Here is a 27,653-nt window from a genome sequence, read left to right as displayed (position 1 = left end):
GACGTCCCCGCGGGTGGTCGCCCGGCCTCGGCGCCTTGGGGCCGGGGGTCTCCCGGCCGAGGCCCGTCTCGCCGGGTGTGCGGCTGCGGGTCGGGAGAAGGCTGCGCCCTCAATCCGGCCGGGACTTGGCGCGCCGCGGGGCGGCAGCGGGGACCGCGCGGGGGGAGCGGGTGTGCGGGTGCCCGGAGCGCGGCTGGAGTGGAGGGGGCGGCCCTGGCTGCTGTTGCCGCCGCCACCGCCGCCCTGTTGGTGCGGCCGCTTCCTGATCCTGTGCAGCCGCCGCCCGAAGCCGGGAGCCCGCGAGCGCCCCAGCCCGGGCCGGCGCCCGCGGTAGGAGCGGAGGAGCCGCGGCGGGCGCTGCCCTGCGCCGGGAGTGAACGGCTGCGCGGCTGCTGCTGGGAGGGTGAATGAAGCCAGGAGGAGGGGAAGGAGGAGGCGGCCGCGGCGGAGGAGGCGCTGCGGGGATTGGGATGCTCCCTGGAGCCCCGCTGCTCGTTCACTCTGGGCCGGGCCGGAGACTGTGCCACTCCCGCGGCCGCCGCCGCCTCCTACGTGGTTCCAGCGCTGCGCGCAGGCCTGTCCCGCAGGGGGCAGGGAAGGGGGCCGGCCGGGCGGGAGGTGAGGCGGTGTCGAAGCGCGGCGTGAGCGTGTGTGTGTGTATATGTGTGTATTTGTGTGTGTATATGTGTGTGCGCGCGCGCGCCAGGCGGCGGTCCGGGGGGCGAGGACTGTCGCGATGTGGACGGGGCCCCTCCGTGGCCACTTTGGCTGACTCTGCAGCTCCTTGACCCCTTCTCAGCACCCCACCCTCAGACCGCCTTCTTAAACTCCGTGACTTGTGCTTTCATTTTATTTCAGGCCGCGTAGGGGGCTGATTGGGAATGATGAAACAATTCGGGTTTTCTAGGGAGATGGAGCAAGAACCTTAGTGGGGGGTGGAAGTAGGGTGATGATCGAGACTGCCAACAAAACAAAACAAAACAAAAATCAGTTCCTAAGGTCGATGGGGTTCCCTTCGATCCCGTGGCTGGTCTGTTTTGTTTTGCTTTCTTGGTATACAATCCTACAGATAAGAGAGTAATATAAATACTTGGGAAGATGGGGAAATTGCTGGAGAGTAGTAAGGGCAAAGAAAAAAAAAAAAAAAGAAAGAAAAAGCTAGTCGGAAGCTGGTTATATAATGCGCGATGTGGCTAACAAGAACGGCAAGCTATTTTTATTTTGTTTACCGTATGCTGTGCAGTAGGGACTCCTCCAAACTGGTTCTGTCCCCGAAGAGATTCTTAGCTTCCCCGGGAGATCCACAGGATACAATTAGCAAAATTAGAAGACCCTATTACACGCACAGAATAAAAAGTAATGCCTTAGAGTGGCATTCTCCCTGCACATGCTGTCGTGCATGCACGGGAATGTGTGTATGCAAATAAGTTCTCCTTTGGCAATCTAGTAGTCACATCTCAATGACATTTGTGTTTTATAATGCAGGCTGTTCTTAATATTTAAACATCATCGTTATATATTGCACACAGCAGTGGGTAGTTACTTGGCGGTTATTTTTAGGCATAGCTAGTTACTTTTTCAACAGTGTTAGCTAAGCCATTTCTGTTTGGGTTTCTGAGGAGCCCTGCCATTCCTAGAAGCCCCTGTTAAGCCCACCCTCTGGTTTATTTGGTGGGTAAAGGTAGTTTGATATTTGAGCCTTTTTTTTTTTTTTTTTTTTGGGAATGAAGCTTATGCTTGAGGAAATCAACCACCAAAGAGGAGGAGGAGGAGAAAATCCTGCACATAAACTCTTGGAAAGGATTGCGCCGTAATGGCTAATGCTGTGGCATTTAATCTCCTCTGATTGCCCTCTAACTGTGCATGCATCAGTCAATATTTTAGCAGCTTTGCAAATAAATGGGCTTGAATGCTATCTTCTGCATAAAGCAGAGGTTGAAGGGCTCCCCTGAACCTCTTGCCTGCCTGTCCTTCTCATCATGTAGATACCCGTCAGTGGTGTAGGTTTTCGTTGCACTTACTCCAGCCCTGATCACTCATGTAATTAGATCAGGCTGCCATGGCAACAGACAGTGTTCCTTGTCCATTCAGGTGGGTTTGTGTTGTGCCTGAACTACTCCATGTGTTTTATGCACAGTATTTGTGCTGCCCAAGCCAGATGAGAGACTTCACGATTTCAATTGCATCTTCTTTCAGTCATTTGGACGGAAGACACTGAATGAGGCTTCTAGAGACTCAAGTTTTATAAAGGAGACCAACAAGCTGTTCTTACTGAGTGCAGTATGTAAATGCATCTCCCTAGACAGTGAAAGGAGCCTGACAATCCTGCTGGTGTTTATTGTGAACAGATCAACAAGTATTTGGTACTTGTTAGAAACCTTTCAGAGCTCACTAAAGCAACTTTTCTTTTGCAGTCTGGTGCCTTTGGCCTTGCAGGCACTTAACCCTTTCAAGTGTGAAGAGTGCCCATCCTTTGGAACTTAAATTGCTGATAGTGATGGGTGGCTTTCTAAAGGGTTTACTCAGAACATATAATATAATTATTTGGGAAGTATATTCCCATTGTCACATTTTAAAACTTTACAGCCATCATAACACAAACTGGTATGACCATAGGCATACATTCTCAATGTATTCATTCTTAATTTGGATCTGTTAGCCATGATCTTTAATGATCTTTGGTAGTAAAATTTTCAGTTAAATGAGAGATGATATAGGCCTATGTTTTTGCACAATAAACACCTTGTACTCTATTTTAGGATATAATTTAATGAACATTTAGAGAGCAGCATTCTAACCTTTGCATTAGGGCACCACCTTATTAAGTCTGCTGAGCAAAGAAAAATAATATTCTGGCAGAAAAGGAAAAAGAAGCTTTAGTTGCTGAAGCTCTGTGCTGCTCAAGATATCCAAATAAGGGGACATATTTTAATAACCCTGGTATTTGAAAGAAAAAATAATTGGGAATAGTAATGCTCGATTTAGTTGTGACCTGCCAGTCAGTTTACAGTTTTATGGCTGCATAGCTAAATTGGTAAATTTTTTTCCCCCAGGATTAGGATTGAGAGAGCTACTCACCTTTCCTCACAGGTGGTTTATGAGTTTCTACTCTTTAGTGAGATTATGTGGTTGATATATTCATTGTGGCCTAGTCAGATGAAGCATTGCTGTGGTTAAAACGAGCTAGAGCTATTATTTCTGGGAGGTAAATAGATGGGAAACTAGGATATAAAATAAGACACAGAAGTTTAAATTTTACACAATGCCTTGGAGGTCCTGGATTATATTTTGCAACATACGGAAAATTGCTTTACTTGCAGTAAAATGTGAACGTGTATTTTTTAGTGCACAAATAAATTTATGCTAAAAATATGAAAAATGTTTGTACTTGATTGGGAACTGTGAAAGACAATATTTTCCTCTCCGGATTTTGTTTTAAGAGGGTTTGCTAAACAGAAGTGATACTTTATCAGAAATAACTACGTTTCAGGGCCTCTGAATTGTCTATTCCTCCTAGAGAAGGGTTAAAGAAAAACTCTTTGGCCATCAGACTTTATGCCAAGAGCCTGTAGATGGCCGTAAGTTTCAACATACCTAACTCAGTTGTCTGGGAGTCCTGGGAAAGGCCAGCATTGAGAGATTATTAGAATGCTAGTAAACATTTCTGTGACTCCTGTTTTTGTTTTTATTATAGAGTTCAAGGGTTCATATTCCTTTTATGTAATGTTGTGCCTTTATTTTTTTCCATTCTGAAATGTCAAGTACGTTTTGCTTTTGTACATACCTTGAATGACAGTTTCTGATGACTAACACACTGTAATACCCGGCTCGTTTTGCTTCCTATTAGAAGTTAGTCGATAAACATTTTTTTTACTAAACCCCTGAAAGTGGCGTAATTAGGTAAATGTAGGAGTGAATGTTAATTCTTTAAACTACAGTTATCTGAAAATAACACACAGTTTAGATTCTGCAAAGCTTTGATGTTTGTATAGATAAAGTGACATATAGTACAGCAAGACAGACTATCATTTTTAGTGGGGAGATAGATTATTTGACTTCCATTGCTTTATATTTTCAGAGTAATTCAATAGTTTGAATGATTGGCTTCTGTGAGAGACTTAGATCTGTGCGGCTTAATGGCTTCAAAGAACAGATTTAGTTCTGGTCATACTTCCCAGGTTATCAGAAGCAGGCCTTTATTTTGTTAAAAGCACTGAAAACAATAAATTGCAGAAATCCTAATAGAAATAATTTTGTGTTCTGGGGGCATTACATATAAGGCTTCCTTTTTTTTGAAAGATATGAATTTTTTAGTCGTCTATTACTCTTTTCACATTTTAGTTTCATTTAATTTAGGTTGATATGATAAATTTACTCCTTTAAAACTTCTGTAGGAAGTGATATAATAATGAGTTTATAGGGTGCTAATTTTATAGAATTTTTAAAATGTTGGCTAAAAGACCTATAATTAAAACAAGGTTTTAGAAACATATAAATGCTTAAAATTACAGAAGTAATAAAATGTTTAGGGAAATAATCTTCATTTGTAGGAACACTTTTTAAATTTTTTCTTTCATAATTATATTTTTATGTTTTTGTCTTTATCAATGTAGTAATTTATAATCATAAGTCTGAACCTTTCAGGCTAATGTACTATAAATATTTGTACTACATATTATTACCATCCCATATGTTCTAAAACATGTTTAGAACTATTACAGACAAAAAAGCAACAAGCTTTATATTTTGTTTGACATATTTGATGTTAGCAGAAATGTTTTATTGATTTTTCTATAACTTTTAATGCATCCATTTGTGGAGTAATGAAAATGCCATGATAATTACCATAATGTAAGCAAACATTTTATCCTACCTGAAAATTACTTTTCAGAAAATTCATTGTAGTGTAATCAGAATTTGAGACTTCAAGGGGCAGAGGTTCCCCTGATTATGGTGTTTTGATTTGGGCTAAGAAGAACTGTATTTTTTCTACTTAGGTGCCCTTTAACATGACAAGTTTTTGAGGGAGTTATTTAACTGAAATTTTTAGTGATAATTACCATAGCTGCTAACCTAGAAGCATTAGTGCCTCCAACGTTCAAAGAAAATTTTTATGTCACTGTATATGACAAATTTTCTTTTATTGTGCCTTTAGTTTTGGCCCCCTCTCCCACATTATCTCTTGGTTTTTAATGACCATCATATCAATATTATTTGGCCCATCTTTCTTGGTAATCTTTCACTATTAACAGTATTGTACTATGTGCTCTGCTATGCTTTTTAAGTGTTGTATATTCCATTTTTTAGTGTATATCACTGTAGAAAACATTCTATGGGTTATTTATTTATTTATTTATTTTTGGTCGTTTTCGTGACCAGCACTCAGCCGGTCATTCCTATATAGGATCCGAACCCGTGGTGGGAGCGTCGCCACGCTCCCAGTGCTGCACTCTACCGAGTGCGCCACGGGCTCCCGGCCCTGGGTTATTTTCTTATATATCTTTTGGGTGTTTTTGCAACAAATCTATGCTGCCTGGCTTTTATCCTTGTGTTTCTTCCCTCTGATGGAATACAACCAGTTATGTTAACTCCCTTTATTGCCCTAAGTAGTGTAGCAACAAAAATACTTTTGAAATAAGTAGGCATATCAGTGTGAGAGTAAATTAATATTTTACAGCATTTGCATCATGTTTGACTGTTCTCTGCACTTCAGCAGAATAGGAGGAGACTGTAATTTGGACTCCATAAAACCTTATCTGCCAGGTGATATGTAAATAGGATTGTGTGCACACACATCGATATATAAGCAAACACTCTCCCAACTGTGAACTCATAAAGCACTGTCTGCAAATCCATCGTACCTGCACCTTGTTCAAAAATGATTATTGAGTATTTTGATGCTTCATTTGAGATGTCAATAGATAAAATCAAGAATCCCTTCCAAGAAGAACTGTGTAAGGTTAAATAGAATTTTGTGAACTTCTGTTTAACTTGGCCACTATTTACATTTGTGACTCAACAAGCTTCTTGGTGGAGGGACAGTGTCTTTTAAGTATTTATAAGATGTTATAGTTTACAACAGTTTACCTTCCTTCTCTATATACACAGAATACCTGTGGGGAAACCAAGGACTACAATAATTATTTCTTTTGCATATCAGCCCCAGGCATGCAAGAGATGCTTAAATAAACGCTTGGTGAATGGGTTAGTTAGAAGTAAGAATACTTTGGCTCCTATTCATTACTTTGAAAAGTGCTGGAAAGAAATGGAAGTTATTTTCCTTCCCAGCTGGGCTGTGCTCTTAAAAATAGTGAGTGTGTATGGATGAAAATAATCATGACTACTGAGATGTGTTGCCATGTACCCAGGGATAATTGGCTCAGTTACCTGTTTACAGATTATTCACATTGGAGATCATATTCATAGCGCCAGAATAGTTTCTTTCTGACACCCAATATAATCCTGGGCCTTCTCCTTCCTACTGTTACCTGGCGTGAGCTTAGGAAACCCAAACTAAATTTAAAATCAGCCTAAACAAATATGCAGATCTACTCACGTAATCAAAGTCTGATTTTCAGTCCAGCATTTACTAGTTTGGGGATTATTTTATAATAACTGTATGACTGATTCTTTCTGTTTAATGTGGATAGTTGGGAATGACCAGTATTTAAAAATATAATTTTAAAGATAGGGTTAAAAAGTATGTTAGCAGATCAAGTCCTCAACTTCTTCCATTTCTATGCATAGGTCCTTACCTCACAAAAACTACTGCAAGCACCAGGCTCCCTGATGGAAAGGTATATGGAAGATTCATTCATTCTTTCATTCATCCATTCATGCATTCACTCATTCATCATACAGTGGATTATTTTTACTTATCCATGTGCAAGGCCTTGTGGCAAAATGAAAATGAAATAGACATACATTCAATAATTAAATGATTTAAAGTTTAGTGGAAAGTCTAGTGAATATGCACACACTTTAAAATTTGTTTCTTTATTTTATACTTTTTTCTATCTCATTGGACTGGTATGCCAATAGCTGTGCTCTTTCGTGGTTGTCTCTCAAGTTGCATGTTGATAGATAATATATGCCATATTAAACTTAGGCTTTGGTTCAATTACTATTCAATCCATGCCCATTTTCACCTGATATTCCTTGTGATTACCAGCATGTGTTTATCAGATAATTGGCTAGAATCATTGGAGAAAACAATAACAATAACGGGCTCACATGGGGAGACCAAGCTTTTAATTTGACTGAAGGGATGACTTTTTTGTGTGCTGGCTCCTCTAAGCTCTGTTGAAGAAAACCAGACCTGCCTTTTGAGCTGGCTGGTCTGTGTAATTTTCATAAAACAAAATGCAAAATTTGATGTTCTTAAAATTCGTGTTTCAGTGTATAAACACTTAAAGTAGACTATTTTTTAAAGCAGTTTATTCTGTTTTTCATTTTGGATTTTTTCTCCTGCACTCCCTGGACCATTGCAGGAGCAACGTGCAACAAGTCACCAGGGTGGTACATTCAAGCTGCAGATTTGTTTGTCATCCTTGTACAACAATCTCCTTCTCCACTGCCACTGCAGGGAAGTGCATCACATGTCAGGTGAGAGTTTTGCGATGCTCTCTGTTTTCTGTCTGAGGATAGAGACTGATCTGGGGAAATTGCCTACCAGCCATGCTTCGGCACTTTGTTGACTGTTGAATGTAATTTTCATTGCAAACTGTATTGTATGGGAAATTGAGAAGTTGCCAAGATAGTCTTTTTTAAAACTTGGATTATAGTATCTGTCTTGGGTTTACTTTATTTGATTCATGAAGAAGTCTACATTTGACTTGTGATAATTGATTATTGCTGTTTGGGGCTTCAGCCTAACCATTTGAATTGTCACCATTCTTTAATGCAATTAAGTATGTTATGCTACCAGTTATCCCAAGTTGCCGTTTTCACATTTTAGTTTTTTGTTGTAGTATAATACATGCGTAGGGAAACAGAGACATGTTTGTTCAGTGGCAACCAGTATTTGTTGAATCTTGAATTTCTTTGTGTCTGTTTGGATTTTACAACTTCCTGATTTCCTCACATACGGTAAATTTTTCTGGGCTGGAAAGTCATGCAGACACAGGGTGTATGCAAGGGTTGATGACTCATAGCTGTCTATTGAAAAGAGGACAAGAGGATACTGCCTCAAAGGAAATCAGGAGAGAGATGAAAGTTAGCTAGAACTTGGGGCCGTTTGGGCTTGGGAACACTGTTGTACGCAACCAAGGGAGATTGTGAAATAGAAAATAGATCAATTTCTGTTTGCTTTGGAAATAGTCCTGCCCAAAGTTATGGAGATAGACTAGATTAGAGGTTCCTAAGCCTGGCTAGTCAGCAGAATCACCTGCAGAACTTAAAAAAATAGAATTTGGGGCTCCACCCTAGACCTCCTGAATCGGAAGATTCCCAGCTGGTCTCCTGGGATTATCGATCTAGGTACTGGTGCTCCACAGGTGTGGGTACTGCTGGTTTGGGTGGTCTTGGGGAAGCTCTTCCCAGGTCCCATTCTATTTACCCTCTTGGTGAGATGCAGAGTCTGCTTTTACCAAACCTCACGTCTGAAAATCTGGATTTTCAAAAGCCATTTGTCAAGAGGTGGATATTTGCTTTACCAAAAGGTTCATTTAAAAAATGATTCACCAGATTTATTTAAAGAGCTCCCTCTCTACACTTAAGATCCAGTTTTTAAGTGACGTATAAATTCCCTGGTATGTGAGATAAGAGTGTGGAATTCTGGAATCAGCCCATCTGGATTTAAAATCCTGAGCTTCCACTGTGACCTTGGGCAGCCCTGTGCCCCTTCTGTACCACAGTTTCTTCATGTATAAGATGGAGATACTACTAGAACTTTCTTACAGGGCTGCTGTAAGGATGGACAGAAATAATATGTGTACTGTGGGCAGAATAGTGCCTGGTGTGTGGTTTGTGGTCTTTTAACATAAGCTATCATTGTGAGCATGTAACTTATCTCTCAACAGGGTGATAGTAATGATCTTGTTTTGTGATGGTTGCTCCTGGACCATACATGACTAGGAACAAGTAAATATACCTGGACCTTGATCTTTGGATCATCTCTGTAGACACTTGCAGCCCTGCAAAGCCAATGAGCCTTTTATTTATTTTTCTGAATTTTAAATTAGGAATTTATCACAACTCTTACTGTGATAGGATGCATATGTATTTTTTTATATTGTTGTAGGATGAACTGATGAATTGCATGCGTAAATGGAGTTATGTGCAGTCTGAGTAAAAACAAACAAAAATCTTAGTGACTGAAGTGGCCTCAGAAAGGATAGCCAGAAAAGTCCTATTGGGGGCAAGGCGGAGGAGAGAGGGATTTATCACAAATATTATATCCTTGTATAATATGGAACTGGAGTCTTTACATGTTATTGGCTGCGGATTAAGGAGATGTTCTTTAAGTAGAAATAGAATAACCTGGAGTTACATGCAAAGGTAAGCCTCTTAAGATCTACAAGTGTCAGCTGGATGGAAAGGATGGGGTGTCTTATTGCTACTTTATCTCTTTGTGGTATTACCCATTTTAATAGTTACACGCTAGGCAAAAATTCCTCACATTTAAGTTTTTGAGGAAATAGTTTATTTGCATATGGGGTAAATACACATGCAATTATTGTTTTTTATCCTGTAATGTTTAAAGAGAGTCATTTGTCATAACAAATATCTCAAGAATTTTATTGTGTAAAAATGGACAGCAAAAAGTCATATCTCTTGGTCAATATGTGCAGCTTAATGAGAAGAGACCCAGGTTTTTATCATCTATTAAGCAAGTCTGTCTTATGAATACTCATATTGTATTACTGACAAAGTAGTGCAAAGTCACCTTGAATTTTAAGCAGCTGACATTTGCTATGATTGCATTTAAAGGAAGCTTATAAGCAGTATCTAAACATTTTGCATAAATAATAGCCCCATTACAGTCCTCACGATTGATGGCTAAACCTGGGCAGGCAAACGGTGTCATTCCCGTTGTACTCTGTTATGTTCATTAAGTTTTTTTAAAAAATTAAAACCTAGATTACAATTATTTTTGGTTTTAGTTATTTTATAAATATGATAAAGCTATAGCAAGTTATGACCTAACTTGTTGACAGTCACTGTCTATTTAAAGAAGTGATTCATTCATTTATTCATCCTGTTTTTTTTTTTTTTTTTAAGTACTTCATGGTGCTGTGGAATGAAAGTGAGTAAGAACTACTGGAAGGAGATTCTATTCTTCACGGTCAGGCAGGGGAAAGAAGAAACGCTCTGAAATAACCAATACAAAGCAGAATGGGTGGGCTGTACTTGCTGGGGTCTGCTGTAACACTGAAGGAATTCGGAAGAGCAAAGTTGAGGAGGGACAATCAGGAAAGACTTGGAAGAGGAGGGGGAGAGGTCATTTGAGTTGAACGCTGATGGCTGGATCACATTTCTGTGGGAAGAGCTGGATAGAGCAGGAGGAAAGCCATTTAAGTGGCTGGGACATAAGCAAGTGCATGGTATATTACTGACCGGGCCATTTTGGCTGAAGCTGCAGTGCTAGTGGACATCTGGGTTTCTGGACTTGGGTAGACAGTAAAGAGTATGGGAATAAAACTGCTGAGAGATCAGGTCTGGAGATAAATTTGGAGGCATCACTGGCATAAATGTGATCTTTGAAATTGGGCTTTGGGTTCTTGTGCCGGGCAAAAAAGTTTGACATTCAGCAAGGATGACTAAGTTTCAGGGATGACATCAGCTGGTGTAGAATGCATAGAGAGAAGGTAAGGGCAGCGGACAATAGCTTGAGCGTTGGTGATGCACAGCCTTCCTGTGCCTCCTCTTGTAGACCTGGGGTGAAGGGAGAGGGTGGGGCGAGGAATTGAGATGAAGTACGGGTGGATAAGTGGGGGGTCTTCCACGGAAGCTCAGGCACCTTGGAAACTGAACTGTGGCTCAATGAAATCTTGTTGAAACCTTTATTCCTTAAGACCTTTAAGAAAATAGGAACTTGGGCTAATTTTAGCTCAATCTAATGTGTGTGTGTAAGAAAATGAATGCTGCTTTTGAAATTCAGCACATGCGGTATCTCTTTTCATTTAAACAAATGATCCTTCTATTTTCCTCTAAACAGTTTTATTAAGAAGATTCTCAGTGAAGCCCTGTACGTATTAACAATTTCAGCATTTCCTTTGATCTTTTCCACCGTTGATTTACTCATCTCATGTAATATGTGTAAATCACATTGTGCTGTCTACTTGATTCTGTAGCAATTATTCATTTGTGGCAATTCGTTTACTGTACTTGGATAAATCACATTAATATGGGTGTGTTTTGTAACTTTAGAGACTTTCTGGAGGCTTTCTGCGGACTCTCTTAAATGTGAGAAGTGTGTATCTACTTACATAAGTGTACTTCAAAAAGTTCATGGAAAGAGTTGTATTATCTTTAATTCTATGTTTCCATAAACTTTATGAAGTAGCCTCGTATATGTGTGTGTGCATATATATATATTTAAATTTCCCATGAATTATATTTCCATGTATATATATGAGGCTACTTCAAAAAAAAAAAAAGAAAAAATATATATTCAGCTACTGAATACAGCTCTTTATTCAATTTGGCTTCCCTTATATACTTTATAAAAAATAAAGAAATATAGAATTGGTGAACCTTAGCTTTGGGGAGAAAGTTAGCCTAAGACTTCATGGCTCCGAGTGAAGGGGAAGTCTGGAAATTACCTGGTTACGTTGGTGTTAGTGAGTGGTCTGTTTTAATGTAATTAGAGAAAATTTGAGGTTTATTTAAGATTTTTTTTTTTTTTGGTCCTGAGTTAATTTAGATGGGCTGTCTGTATGGCCAAAATCATTCACAATGAAGGCAGTGACTTACCTAACTTTCATCAAAGACAAGGTTAGGACAGGAGTGAGAGGGAAGGAGAAAACAGCTCTAGGGTCGGATCATTCTGTCTGTAAAGAGTTAATGAGCATCTAGTGTGTGAGAGGCATTACGCCAGAGAGGCTCTGAAGGGAATATGGAGATGATCAATAGTTCACAATTATTGTTCCAAGTATTAACTCATTTAATCCTGATTGTAGTCCTATGCAGTAGGCACTGTTACCATCTCCATTTCATGGATGAGGAAAATGTGGCCCAGAGAGGGTAAGTAACTTGCTCAAGGTTGCCCAGCTATTGATAGAGTCATGCTTGGATCCCAGCCTACACTCTTAACTATGACTATGGATTGTTTCTTAGGCTCTGAGCCCTGTCCTTAAGAAGCTTGCAGTCCAGTCCAGAAGGCAGGGTGTGCCCAGGATAATATTTAAAGAGCCTAACACAGAATGGCGTATTCTCAGAGGTCAGGATCAGAAAAAGTTTTGTGGGCAATAATCCGTCTTTTTTGATGCCTGCTTGTCCATTCAGAGTCACATGCAGGCTTTCTGATATAGGCTGTCCCATACAGGCTGTCTTTGTAATGTCTCCTCCTTTCTCTCACTCTTCCCCCTGAGATTCCTGTGCACTTTCAATAATTATTAATTGAAGAAAATGATGACAGTGGCAATATGCTTATCTGTTTTGAGGGGACTGGCTTAAGTTGGCTTCAAATGTTGTTCAGCATCAAGAGTCCCAGTGAGACGATGAACTTTTGACTCTTCAAAGAGCTTCCCTGGGTCATTGCTCAGTTTGCAAGATTTGGCAGATAGGAACTATTTATCTCTCCAGTTTTATGGGTGGTGGTGTGGCGCTGAATGCAAGCTCTAAGAACAAAACGTGCAGCGAAAAGAGGTCATACTTTAGTCAGGGTGGCCATAAGGAACCTCAGAACTCCCATCCCCTCTTGTCCCTCCCCTCCCAGTTTCTTATTTTCTCTCTTTCATTGGACCAGTGAATGAGTCTTGGCCAATTCATGTCAAAGTAATAGAGAAGAAAGATCACTTTTCTCTTAGCCTGCTTAGGGAAGACCAGTTGTCTTATGTTGAGTAAGAATTACCAAGGATTGGTTTCTTTTGTCTGCAGAGGCAACATCTCTCGCTTTACAGACACATGGAGCAGAAGAGGACGTGAGATTTACTACCCGTGCTCTCGCCTGGGAGCCCCAGCCTGCATCACAGCTGTAATCATATGTGATGCGTTTTTATTTACAGATTAGTAGGCTCTGACTCTGACATATGACTAACCAGGAAGCTCCTCCCTCCAACAGTTGTATGTCATCTGCTTCAGAGAACTAATTGCTTGGCAATTCCCCTTTGGTAATTCCCTCTTTATTTTCTGATGAGTTACTTAACAGTGATGGTCTTGTTGAACAGAGCGTGGAGTTTAATGTGTGCTTCAGAAACTCCACTCTAGGCCTGGGGGATATGTTTTTCGAATTCTGTTTAGCTTTACTGAAGGAACACTGAAACCATTATATGGCCTGTTAATATTTCACTCAATACTAGGTTAAACACAGAGCAGTGTGCAATTTTCTGAAAGAAATCAAAACTATACTTCTTTTTTAAATGGGTCCCTGTGCATTAGAAAATTATAAAAAGGGATTGAATATTTATAGATTGCTTAATGCTCATTTAAAAAATATGATTTAAAGTGGAGTAGCTTTTCAGTGTTCTGGAGTGTGGTGTGGTGGAAACCGGTAGGACTCGTAGTTTGGAGACTGAGTTTCTGTTTCCTGCTCTGCTGTAGTTTGACTTGGGCTGCTCACTCTATACTGCTGGGCCTCAGTTTCCCCGTCTTCAAAAAACAAGCAGATTGAAATAAATGATCTCTCAGGCCCCTTCTGCCTCTGATATTATACAGTTCCAGGAATAGATTTTATTGTAATTCTTCCTCTCAGCTCCCCCAGGACCTTTGCTTCTGTCAAACATCATTTGCTGTTGTTTGACTTTGTTAGGTTTTGTATTTAATTAGAATTTATATTTTAGCTATTATTGTGTCATTATTTATAGAGTAAGTCATAAGTGGTGCCTAAAATCATTTATCACCCCAGCTATATTAGTTTCATACCTTAATACTTCCTCTGCTTCTTTTAACTTGCTACCATGCCCTGAACAACATCCATTTCTGGAGGTGGAATGCGTTATAACTGGAAAGAATCATCCAGCCAATTGTGGATTTTTTTTCTTTTTTTTTTTGCAGGAGGAGTGCAGAATCTTTGCTCTTTTAAGCAGTGGTATCAAGGGCTATATTCTGCTTTTAATTTGCAAGTAGAAATCCTTTTGATATCATTTGGTTTTACCTGCAGGTGCAGGTTTTAGTCTCTAGGTAATTCTTTTTCTCTTCTGCATCAACTTTTCCAATTAGTATGTGAAGCATTCCCTTGTCTTTTTGGTTATTTTATAAGCAGCTCACACTGATAGCTCTTGATTCATTCTTTAGACAGCTAGTGCAAATAGAAGAGGTGACATTTGAGAGTTTTTTGTTTTGCTTTATATTATTTTGTTCGTTTCATAGGCAGAGAGGAAGGGAAGAGGCAGTACTTAATGGTAGGTAAAGGGGGAAGACTTTGAGGTCAGGGAGATTGAGGTTTGAATTCTGGCTCTGGCTCCTTAGTTGTATAGCCCAGGTCAAATTTCTTAAATCTGTGATCCTCAATCTTCTCATCTTTTAAATGGGAATGATAGCAACACCAATCTTACAGGATCGTTGGAAGGATCAAATGTGCATTAACTATATATATTGCATATGATAGGATCTCAATGACTAATAACAACAAACACACATGCACGTGTGAACATACACATGCATGCACGAACACACACACACACACACACACACACACACACACACACACACACACAGAGGAATGGGAAGGCTAGCATTTAAGAGCTAGAAAAAAAATCAGAGGAAAGAGCTGTATTTTGAGGGTAGTCAGGGTAGGAGGAGCCCCTCAGAGCAGCTATCTCATGGGCAGGATTTGAATCCCAAATGGACCTTTGAAAATTGGGAAGGACTCGACCCCCTCCACTGATCTGGATGTGATATTCTCCGAAATCTGTGGAAAAGGATGTTTACCACTACTTGATTGATAGAAATACTACATTTTAAATATTTATTGCCCAAACCTTACAACAATAAAGGAAAGCCGATAAGAGCAAAAGTTTCCTTTGATTCCACCCTCCCAGCCCATAAATCATGTTCACTTTTGTGTTGTCTCCAAGTTCTTGACAGTATACCATATATCTTTTTTCAGTTTTGTTTTTCGCGTTTAGCATAAGCATGCATTCTCATTTGCAGCCTAGGCTATACAATTATCATTTGCAAAGATTATATAACATCTTAAAGTTGTTTTATCTTAATTGAAGTTTCCTCTTATTTTTGGACATTCCAGTTATTTCTAATTGTTTATTATTGTAAAGCTGCAGTGAGTATCTTTGCACACTTAAGTATTTGCTTCGGACAAGCACATATCAGAAAGCTTATTACTAAGTTAGAAGGGGTTTGCTCTGAATTGCTTTCCAAAAGACCTGTACCTATTTACATAGTTTCTAATGACATAGGAACGTGTCTTACTTCAACCTGGTTATGTTGGACTCTTCATTATTATTTTTTGGCTAATTTAATAGATATCTTGGTTTTAAAATTTGCATTCCTTTGATGCCTCTCAGAGATAGAACATTTCCATCTATGATTATTTACTAATTGGCCTTTTCACAATTAGCAAATGGGCATCTTGATGTTTTCTAATCTATGTGTGTGAACTGTTTATGTGTTCTAGATATTAATCTTTTTTTAAAAGTTATGTTTGCTGCAGCTATTTCCCTAGTCCTGTTTTCTTTTATTTCCATGATAACACTTTTTGTTGTATGAAAGTACAGTTTTTCTACGGTTGGTTTCTTCTTCTGATTGTGCACAGGCCCAACCCGGAAGGAAGAAGTGAGTAGCCCAGATTCTGCACCAGGCCGGCCAACAGTGTGGCTTTGCTGGGAATGGTTCTCATTTTCTTCTGCTCACTGCTCCCCATGGGAACGGTTCCCTGTTAAACCTAGTGCTTTCTATTTCCAAGGGCTCATTTCCCCTTCTCTTCCCACCTGCTCTTCACTCCAGGACTATTCCCCACCCTGTGCCAGTTTCCTGGCTATTGCATCTCCTCTGCCCAGCACAGGAGTTCTCTGCCCTCTGTTGCTAACCTGTGTGTTTCTCAGGGAGCCCTTCTCTGGAATGGTGTGGAAGTGTGCCTGGCAGGCTCCCTCACTTGGGCCTCCAGAGATCCGTCAAGCCAGAGTGTAACTGTTATCCTAGGTTGGGGTCTTCACACCTTCCATCACATAGTCCTGCTACCCAGCAGGCTGCCTGGCTGAGGGATGGGCTCCTTGGCTTTGATTTTCATCCGTGTTGGAACCAGAGAGGCACGATGTTCCTCTGCGTCCATTCTGGTTGTAGCTCTTCCTTGGAGATAGCTCTTTGGGCAGGTGGTTGGGAGCACTGAATTTTGAAGAAGTCTGGTTTCAAGGTCTGAACTTGAGCCAGTGGCTCAGCTGGGCTGGGGAGGTTTGGCATGTGATGGACCTCCGATATTGCCCCTCTAGATGGACTGTTGTTCTGGTCCAACCTGTTTCCTCTCTGAAGCCAAAATGAACGTTTCTTAATATTGGAAGTCTGTTTGCATCTCTGTTTTCCTTAACTCTTCCCCGGTTTTTCATGGCCCTCAGGATAGAGCCCAGGATCTTTAACCTGGCTTAGTAGGTTTTGGGGACCTTGCTTATCACTGCAGCCTTATCAGTCACATGTGGCCCCATATTCACTCCACTTCAGTCATGTAGCATTTCCTCCTAAAAGCTCTTGGGTCCCAGTGTTTAGACTTGCTGTTCCGCCTTCCTGAGAACCCAGTTCATCCCTCCCCTTTGTCTGACTAACTGTCCCTCATTCTTGAAATCTCAGCTTAGAATCCCTTCCTCAGGGAGCCCTTGAACGGTGATTTGCTGCCTGTTCCAGACTCCCACAGCACCCTGTTCTTCCCTTTTCCTAAAACCCCATAACCCTTTTCCCAGCTCAGTGATAGGAAGGCCTCCCCTGCCCCACCCCATTTTCGGCATTTGGCATACAGTAAGCCTGCAGTAAATATGGGCATTTCCCCTATGATGGGAATTTTTATGTTACAAATTGGATGCAATTCCATCTATTAACATAGAACATGCCTTCTGTAATTGTTGTCTGGAACCAGCATGGAGTTCAGTGGATCACAGTGGTGGAAAAAGCTATGGCACCTGTTTGTTGAAGTGGCTTTGTGTTTTGTGCATCACAACAATGAGTGATAAAGGTGATAATGGGCAAGAAGGCTGTATTAAAGAGAAAGAAAGGATGAAGAAAGGCTCAATTATGAATTTTCTGGAACTAAAGCTATATGTAACAGAATGCTGGATTTGCTGCGTGATGTTTAAGTTTTGTAGTACTGCACTTATAACACGCAAGATATTATTACTGTTAAAATTCAATACAGGAAAAATGGCTTTGTTTTTGAATGTCTAAAACTGCCTTTCTTCATATTGAAAAAATTTGTATCGAATTTAGATTCCTTGAAGATTCTTAGAAACACAGCCGTTGTGCTGAAGTAATGAATGAATTTGTGGTTCACATTCATGACGTATTCTCTGGCCTTGATCCGTCTTTCTTAAGCATTCTTGGCACCCAACTCTCCAAATCAGGTGAAAGTTCCTAGTGAAATAATTATCTCAAGGAGATAATTTTATCTGAAAGAGAGTAGTTCTGGAGTTCTAGGCGAGGTTGATCAGGCTCAGGTAAAGCACTATATGGAAAGGGGAACCATTTGAAGAGTGTGGGGATGGAACCTGAGAACCTCCTTTGCATAGATAACCCCACCCATCAGGCATGAGATCAGTGGAGTAGAAGGGCAATCTGAAGGTGATACCTGTGCCCCTTTGAGTTGGCCAGTCAGGTGGCCATCCACCTCCTCTGCCTCACATGTGAGTTTGTCTAGAAGTTTCCCAGTTGGTGGTAGGTGATGACACTTTTCTCAAGTAGAGGGTGTCCATTTGTGGATGTGGGTGGGAGTGACTATATGTTAGAACTGGGGCCCTGGCTCTCTGTCTTCTGCATAGCCCCTGTAGGGAAGTCCCCAAAGTCCTGTCTACCTTGCTCTGCTCTGGAAAGCTCCCAGTGGGGGCAGAAAGGAGTCTGGATGAATTTTGTTTGGATTAGTCTTCTCTTTGTCTGGGCTCCATTTGAGTTTACCTCTGGAGCTGTCTGGATCACTGCAACCCAAACCAGGGAGAAGTATAACCCCAAATTGGGGCTTTTTTTTTGGGGGGGGGTGGCCTTTATATAAGGAGCCCAGAAAGAATGTTTTCCCTTAGCTGCTGCCTCTCTGGTGCCTGATCTGATACTTTTCATAAGATAGCAGTTTAGTTTGGTTTTTCTTTTTTTCTTTTATAAGTGGTAATAACCGATAAGACAAGTTTATCTATTATTGTATTGATCTGGTTATTTATTTAAAGACCTCTTTCCATAAAACCTTGCTTTCTAGTGAGTTTGAAGGAATTATGGTGATAACATTTGAGCCCAAATTTTGGTGTTCTATTTTGGCTTTCCTGTTCTGTTTAAGCTCCTGTAACCCTTTGTACCTTTCTCTACTCTTTACAAGGAACAGGTTGTATTTTTTTTTCCATCTCAGCATCATCCAAATGAACAGTACTATTTTAACAATCTGTGTAAACAGATGAAAAAGGAGGAAGACTACTTTCTTTTTTTTTTTTTCCTTCCAGCAGGCTGGAGATCTATTTAAATCATCCCAGAGATTAAAATAGGTGAATGTGAGCAATAAGCAACATTAAAATGAAGAAAAATAACTCTGAATGTGACCTTGAAACATTGGTCCTACCATGAGCCTTCTCCAGACAAAACTCTAGAAGTCACAGTTCATATCATCTTTAAGTCCTAGAGGGAGGGCTATTAATCTATGGAAATGAACAAACACTTGCTGTTTGCTGTCCTGCTGTGCAGAGACCATTCGGTGACCTGACTAATCTCAAAGTTTCTGTGTCTAAATGGTGCACTTAATTTAACACTTTGCCCTGAAGTCTCAGGAAATGATTTTCCTGAAAATTTTTTTAAAAATTTCTTATTTTGAATGTCCAGGGTCTTCAAAGACTTCACTGGGATGAAAGTCCTGTTTCTTGTTTCTCTTGTAGGGGACTAGTCAAAACTACCGTTTTCTCTTGATGGTGTTTTGCAATCTGAGCCTTTGACTTAGTAAGGACAGACAGCAGTAAAAACCACAGTTATCCAGACCATGTATAGTGGTTGCTGTGTCCAGAGTCATCCTCTGCTGATAATAGCACATCACAGAATTCAGAGTGCCCTGGATACACTGTTTCAGTGGTAGTCATAATGACTCCTTGAGTAGAGAGGATCCTCATTTTCTAGGGGAGAAAACAGAACCTATTTACCAGGTTCTAATGGCTAGAAATACATGTAGCCTGTACCATGTAACTTTGGTTTTCTGACTTTGTAGTTCAGTGCTCTTCTCCATCACCTTGGACAGCCAAGACAACTCAGGAATTATGCAGCTGTGTCTCTGAATTCGTAAAATGAAAAGACATGACTTTGCTTAATTGAGTTGGCCCAATAGAGCAATTCTGAGATGGAACTGGAAAGGTGAAGAAATGTGTGAACCCAGTCCCTTGAATATATGCAGTTCCTAGTTACTCCTTGAAGTATTTGATTAGAAATTTTTATTTTAGATATTTTTGTAGTGCCTAAGCCTATACTTGATGGATAGGTAGCGAGTGGTTCCTTTTGCAGCCACTGCATCTTTTAAGTTGAGCTATATTTACTTTAATGTGCCTGTGTCAGCAAGGTTAAAAACATCAGGAAATCAAATTGATCTCATATGAGGAATCTTGAAATCTGATGCCATCTTCTCTGAGAAGTTCTTTCCTGTGTGGATGGGAAGATACTATGGTCAGATCATTTCCCTAGCTGTAGGTCCCTGCTGGTTTTCTACTGCATGTTACAGAGCGCTTAGAGAAAGCTCATCCAGCCACCTGTGAATCAGGCATAGGCCTGCTGGGCAGGAGGCAGCCAGTGCAGGACATTTGCCTCTGCAAGAAACATGAGTTGCTTCCATGCTAATTAAGCATCAACTGTCCGACAACAGCTAGCTGTTAATCTTACAGTAAAAAACACTGCCTATCTCTTGATGCCAGAAGCATGTATAATAACTGGTATGAAGCTTTTACTTTCTTTGCAGAAGTAATTTGGTGGCTGGTGACCATGGTGTTAGTTGCAGAAATACTTAGAATCTGATTCACTGTTTGACTTGACTGAAGGTAGATTTTGTATGTGGAAGCCTCACTAGTGCTGCTGCAAATGAGACAAGGGCCATCTCTCTCTTGAGTGTCCCCTTTCAATCTCTTTACAGCTTTTTTCCCCAGGAGTCAAGGAGAAATAGCCTGGCGGGGAGTTTCGGTTGGTGATGGAGTAGCTAAGAATGTTTCTCTCTAACAGGTCACAGAACAGAAAGTGCTGGTGGACATCTCTTCTTGCCCCAAGATCTTCGTGGGAAGTCCTCGGGACTTGGTGTCTTTGCTGTGCAAAGTATTTATGAACTCGCCAGGAGGCATAATGTGTCACCATTTTACTCTGGGCTACCCTAAAGGATGACACCCAGCTTCAGAGACCTCCTCTTGGACGTCATCCCTGAGAACCAATGATTTAGCTTCCCCATTGTCTAAAATCTGTTTCTGACTGGTTTTGAGCTGGCATAGGCTTAGTCATTAGTGGCCAGGACCCTGTTAAATGTTCTGCTTGATCTGCTTGCAGGGACACACCTTTTGTCACTTGCAGAGCAGCAACTCCCTCTTGAGCTCATGGGGAGTCTTTACACAAATGTACTAGAAAAGAGGCACCAATCCATTCTTTCCATTTTGGCGTTTGCCCACGGGCATAGTCCTGGGATGACCTGGAGTAGAGGCAGTGGAGGATAAATTCATCTTGCACAGACTTGTTCGTGCCAGTTCTAGCCTGTCTCTCGCCACAGATCTAGCTTTTAAATACTCAAGTGATTGGTTGTGTGTAGGAATGTGTGGATTGTTGGATTGGAAGAATTTTCTCCCTGGATTTTTTCTGTTTACATAAGCAGATATAAAAAAATGTTCTATCACTGATTTAAATAGCAGGGCTTATTTTAAAAATATGGGTGCTTCAAGGTGGCACAGGATAAACATGTAAATTTTGTTTTTCTTTATTGCAAGTTGTAACACAACCAAAAGTTGGTATATTACTGTGTTGTCAGGAAAGGGTCAAAAAGGAAAATTTGCAATGAAGACAAACTAGAATAGAACGAGTGTAAACAGAAGCTGACAAATATATGCCCCTTGCTGGGAGTTCAGCCCATGGAATGTTATGTAGGACAAAAGGAATGGAAGAGATATTTCAGTACCATTTTGTTCTCCGTCAGAAACCTTCTGAAATATAAATCTGCTGTGTATTGGAGAATGGATACAGCAATTGATTCAAGTTGAATAGCTTTCATGTAACAAGAGTATCCCACAGAAAGCAGTTCTTGTTCTGACAACCATAGTTTTGCTTTCTTTGACTTAAAGAAAATTGAATTCATGTTTACATATCTTATAGGATTGTTTTATGGACAAAGACACAGGTCAAATACCATCACAGTGGCTAGTATTACAGCAGATAGAAACATGAATAAATGAAATAAAAACACGTTTAAGCTGTGACCAGTGTCTGCAGTAACAATACTAGGTTGGTATTTTTTGTGTGTGACCGGTAAGGGGATCGCAACCCTCGGCTTGGTGTCGTCCGCACCGCGCTCAGCCAGTGAGCGCACCGGCCATCCCTATATAGGATCCGAACCCGCAGCGGGAGCGCTGCTGCGCTCCTAGTGCCGCACTCTCCCGAGTGCGCCACGGGTCTGGCCCCTAGGTTGGTATTTTGAAGCCGTTTGCAACTATAAATAATTCAGAAGTAGATGTGCTTTTTTTTTTTTTTTAAGAAATTCTGGTTTTTTTTTTTTTTTTTGAAAAAATTTTAGTCTCTTACAATAAACACACACATACACATACTTCACCTATTTGCATAACAGAGAAGGAATAATATGTATATATGTAGCAGAAGTCACCTTTAGTTTAGACTTTTTTCTTCTGCTCAAGATGGCTCTCTGAATTGCTTCCGATTATTGAAATTTTATGATGCCCACAAATACAGATGTGTCGTTCTAAGGGTCTTGCCATGTCATCCAACCCAGCTGAAAGCTAATAGCCAGTGTTAGTGGTTGAAGGAGCAGAACTTCACTATTGAGGGCCTCCTGAAAAGGGTGTTCTGTTTTTATTCTCCATTTCTACACTCCTTAAGAAGAAAGTAGGTGCTTATTGTTTTGTGTTTTAAATTTCCAGATCACTCTGGCATTGGTCCTGGACTCGTTGCAAATGTAATTTCTAACAATAACTATTACTCCTGAGATATTTTGGCTCTCCATGGCCTACTGTTCAGTAGACTCTGAGGTTTTCTAGATTCATTAAGGTCTTAAATACAGAATGTCTTAAAATTATAGGGTTATTGATCAAGAGAAAGCTTCTCGAGGAATAAAAGCCTGATAGGCTTAAGCCCTAATCTACCTTCAAGGATCTTAGCTGGATGCCTTGTATTTTATTTTCTTTCTGTGTTTATAGTAATTTGTTACTTGGGGTTATTGTTTTCTTACTTGGAAACTATTTTTTTTAAAAAAATTATACAGCCCTTATACTTTGACCATCTTTTCTGTCCTATTGCTGGAACATCATTTCTCTTTCTACTTCTCTTCTGGGATTTCATCTTGCTCAGCAGTTCTAGTGTGTGATTCTGAATACTATGGTTTGAATTTCCTGACCAACTTCTCCTTGCATCTGAGTCCATTTCCTGTGCTTAAAGCTGTTGGCTTTCTATTCACTGCTCCTAGTCAAAACTGAAACTTCTAGTGCTGGTAAGATGAGTCCTCACAGCACTATTAATTTCTTCCTCTCCATTTCTTGCTCCATTGTTGTTTCTTAAGGATGAAAATCTATTTGTCATTAAAAACTTCATTTTGGTGTCACTTACTAAAGATCTGTTGGATTTTTCTGCCCTCCTGATAAACTCTGCTGCTCCAAACTGCAACAATCATCAACAGCTCTGTGACAAATTAGTTGTCCCTACACATGGTTTACAGTATTACACTGGCCGCTTAAAAATAATTAAGCTTCTCTCTGTGTTCTTTGCTGTGGGTCAGGAACTTTACTTGCTTTGCCATCCAACACAGAAGTTAATCACAAACGGGTCCTCTGAACCAAATCATTAAAAATAGAGCAAAGTTTCTGAACCAGGCAGTTGGCAGAAAAGTCTGTACTTCCATCTGTGCATGGTTAGGAAAATATTTCATGATATTTAAATAGCATCAGCTTTGCTCTCTTTTGTGTGAGAGTGTGTCTGTGTGTCGGTGTGTAATTCATTGCTCTGAAGGTTTGTTTGACTGTGAGCTAATCTTAACTGCGCCCCCCCCCCCAAAAAAAAGTTACTGGCAAGGAAACAGGAAAGCAAATCCAGGTGTTTTGTGCATACATTCTTGATTTGCGAGTTTCTGTAAAGGAGCAGTGGTCTTGCTTTTGCTTTTCTCTTTAACTGAAACTTTTTCTCTTAGCATGTGTCTCAGGAAATTAAAGACCATTACATTTAGACTTGGAAATCTTTGTGTCTTTAGATCCTTCACTTATAAATAACCTTTGCTAATGGCTTTTAGGAGCTGTGCTTATATATGTGAAATGCTGATGAATCTATTTCAGTTTGGAATGTGGCAGAGTAGAAGTCTCTGCTCTCTGGAAAGGGGATTTAGGCCTGGAATATACATCAAACTCATAAACATTTTGTGACATAAGTACAGATAAGTGAGTGACTGGTTTTGAGAGGAATTTAATCCTTCAAGTTTGATTTTCCTTTGTTCTCAGTAATCAGTACCTCATAAAATATATTCAGTTTTGGCCAGTTCTATAGCTTTGATATGGCTTTAAAAATATATCTTTTGTTTATAAGGTTTAAATTGCTGTATAATATAATGATTATTCCCCTCTGGTATTTTTCTGTTGCAGTGATCTCTTTTTATCCCTGGAAAACACTTATTTTAAGGTTGACTTCTTTCTCCCAGGAGAGCTGTTGTATTAAATAACAACCGATGCCCAATAAATATGCTGAAGGGAGATTAGGAATTATTTTTAAAAAAAAAAAAAGGAAATATCTTAATTTCATTCCTTTGGCTCCGAAACAAATATTTCTCAGAGTTGTCAGTTTCTTTATTTTTCTAAAAACTTAGAGGGTAGGCATATTCTTATTAATACTATGGTAATAGGGTTAAACACTGAAATCATGAGCTGTGGATTGACCATGCTGACATTAATTGAAGTGAAGGAAGAAGGAATAGCTTTAATAAATTTTATTATTAATGTAGCAGTGAATTCTTGAATTTAGCTATGAATATTAGCTATAATTGATAATGGTTTGATTATTTAGGCAGTTTGTTATTCATGAAATTTAAAATCAGAAGGGACCTTAAACATCTTTTTGTCTCACCTCCTCATTTTACACTCAACTTTATTCATTTCTTATAAACCTACTATGTGCAAGGTAGGAGGGAACAATAGAGTTGTAACCCATGCCTTCAAACAAATGAAACTTTGATTAGTCTTTGATTTCCTTTTCTGTTATTATTTGAGGGACACCTTTTAAAGGGAGATAAGTGGATTTTGCTAATTGTAATACCTTGTCAATATAAGGTATTAGGATTTAATGTGTTTTGTGAACTCTGAATACACATAAAGGCATATGGTAGATGTCTTTGTCCTTTAAGTTAAATGCTAGATTGTACTTGTATTCTGTCCCCAAACAGAATTCTGGTCTTTTCTTGTACAAGACACCCTACATTGCTGATGTTAATGAGTCTCCCCTGGATACTCAAGTTCTTCCCACTTTTCTTATGGAACTGTTAGGTTTGTTTCTCCCATTCATTTGGGCATTTTCTAGATATTGACCTATGGAGTTTCACTTAAAAAATGGAATTTGTTTATATTTTTATTCAATAAATCATTGTTACTAAATATTTATTTACTGGATTTATGATTGAAAACATAAGAAACAGTGTGCACACTCAAGAAAGGTCATAGTGCAGAGAACCTTTTCTTTTAATAATAAAAATGGCTGGCTGGCATATGAGGATTTAGGATGTGTCAATCACTGTACTAATCATTTAATCCTCACAGTAACACTAGATAGGTCATTATTATATCCACTTTACTGTTAAGGTGTAACTGGGTTAGCAGCTTGCCCAAGGTCACAGAGCTAATAAGTGGTGGGACTGGGATTCAACTCAGGCCATTTTAACCTCCAACCCTAGGCTCTTAACTAATGATACTTTATTGCTTATGACCTGTGTCATTGTGGGACTTGCAAAATTGTTTGCAAAAAATGTTTTTACTAAATATTGAGTGTATACAAAAGCATATTGACAAAGTAAATTTTAAAGAATAAGGATTCAGTGAGCACTCATTGAACTCCACCCAGATTTTTAAATGACCTCAAACTTGTATGTATCCCTCCCTGATCTTGTCACTTTTCTTCCCACCTCAGAAGTAATTATAGAAAAATGATGTTTTTAAATATTTTTAATAAAAATGCACAACAGTGCACCCTGGCCAGATCATTATTTTGTTTCCCCTCCTTTTTCTCTTTTTTCCCTCCTCTGTCATCTATCTTCCCTCTTTTCTGTCACCATTGTGAAGCACAAAGAGCTAAGTCAAACCTGCTTTAATAGGTTGCAGAGAGCGTTTTTTGCTGTGATGCCCAAGCCTAAGTGCCGTGACTAGTGGTGGAGATTCTTGGTGAGGTGACAGTTTTTTTTCTTCACTCAAATGATCCATCCCCTTCCATGTAAGGCGTGCTGTCAAGGGGTTGTAAGAGACTACCTGAGAGGGGCTATTGAATATGACTGTATGACATCTCTCATGAGCTTGTCAGGTTACAATTCACAAATGTTAACTCTATAGACACGTGGTTCTTAATAGTGTGACTTAAAATAGAGATACATTTTTGGTAACCAGTGTGAGGGCACTTCCCAACACAATCAAAAACCATTAAGTGGAACATGTTAAGATAATATAAACTTGTTGTCCTTTAATACTTCAGTGCGGTCTTTTGGCAAGTAGTGATACCTGGTACAGTGTGCGCAAAAATCAAAATGGGTTCTAGCCTGATGGGAATAATAGAATTCTTTAATCAGTTGGAAAAAATATTTGAATAATTCACAACATTTTTTTTAATGACTAAAGAGGTTTTTGGTTTTGTTTTTTTTTTTTTTTGGTTGCAAATTGCACTCTGTTGCATGAAAGTTTTTCCAAGAACCACACAATTCTGTGGGAGGAGGTGGCAATTTAATGCAGTCTTAGGTATTTAGGATTTAGAATTATGTTACTTTTAAGTTACTTCCATGTAATTACAAAAATATGTAATGAACTTAAAAAGATAAAAAAGACCTTCATCTAGCTAAACATAAAAAGGCTTATAGGGGCATATGTGTAAAAATATATATAGTCATTTGCACATGCTCATTTACATATTTATGCTTTGGTTGCTTATTATTTTTCGAGTGCTGCATGCATTTGTGTGTGTAAATATAGTATGTGCTCGTTATAGAACTTGTGTTGGGGGACCCTTTTATGAATCAACTAGATGATTTGGAGCTTTATCAAATGGAGTGATGTTTTCAGTGGTCATGATTTTGGCCTGTAATAATAAGCCATATAACATGAGGTTGAAGTGTGAGTGTCTGTCTATCTTTATCTTCTATCTTTTGTCTTTTTGTAGAGAGACATTTATGTTTAAAGATACCAAAGTGCCTACTAAGCTTCAAATGCTGAAAAAAAGAGCTACATAGGACACTTTGTGGCAGTTTGTCCATTGTCTCAAAAACCATGTCATAAAAATATGGAAACTGGAAAAATCTTGGCAAGTGTAGCATGAAAGTGTCGCTGATTTAAAAGCTGTATTTGAGTAATCTAAGTACTGTTCTGTGACAGCTATTACTATAGAAATTGGCACCAGCTAAGAAAATTTGCAGTTTAATACTTTAGAGCAAATAATTGCTTAGGATGCTTTAAATAGCACAGGAAATGTGTAGAGTGTTTACTTGACATTTGCTATATTGAACACTAATACTGAAACAGATTTTTGACCACAGAGAATGCCAGTGTAGGTGGGGTGGGGGTAGATGGGAGAAAGGCAGAGAAAACAACAGCCAACATGATTAGATAAAAATTAAATGGCAAGTGAGCTTTTTCATGATAGAGAGATACCAGAAAAAAAAATGCCCATTTGTTTAATGAAGTCTTCTTCAAGTATGGTAGAAGAAAGCCAAGTACAAACAGCTACCTGGGATTAGGTTTCTCCTGCTGAAGGCCGTCTTCATCAGGTGGTCAAAGCCGCGCAGGCCTTGACCGCTCTGGTTTATTTTTCAAGGTTCTGAGAGCAAGAGGAATGACCTCCCTTTCTACAAAAAAAGAAAAAGAAAAATCCCTCTTGTTATCTGTTTGATCTGCACATGCGCATGAACGGTTTTTTTTTTTTTTTTTGTAATGACAACTCTGGTGCCCTCATTTCCC

At 39.5% G+C, this 27,653-nt stretch overlaps 1 protein-coding gene across 1 annotated transcript in view; it reads left to right on the top strand.

The window, feature by feature from the left end:
• The first annotated feature begins 428 nt into the window (after positions 1-428).
• ATXN1 (ataxin 1) overlaps positions 429-27,653 on the top strand; it is a 367,481-nt gene continuing 340,256 nt past the window's right edge. The window contains 2 exon segments of the mRNA XM_063097390.1: positions 429-618; positions 7,491-7,605. The gene's annotated coding sequence lies outside the window, so the exon portion shown is untranslated.

The sequence above is a fragment of the Cynocephalus volans genome, chromosome 5 (genome assembly GCF_027409185.1).
Source record: "Cynocephalus volans isolate mCynVol1 chromosome 5, mCynVol1.pri, whole genome shotgun sequence".
In the NCBI taxonomy this organism is placed as follows: domain Eukaryota; kingdom Metazoa; phylum Chordata; class Mammalia; order Dermoptera; family Cynocephalidae; genus Cynocephalus; species Cynocephalus volans.
This window is presented reverse-complemented; position numbering and strand designations above follow the sequence as displayed.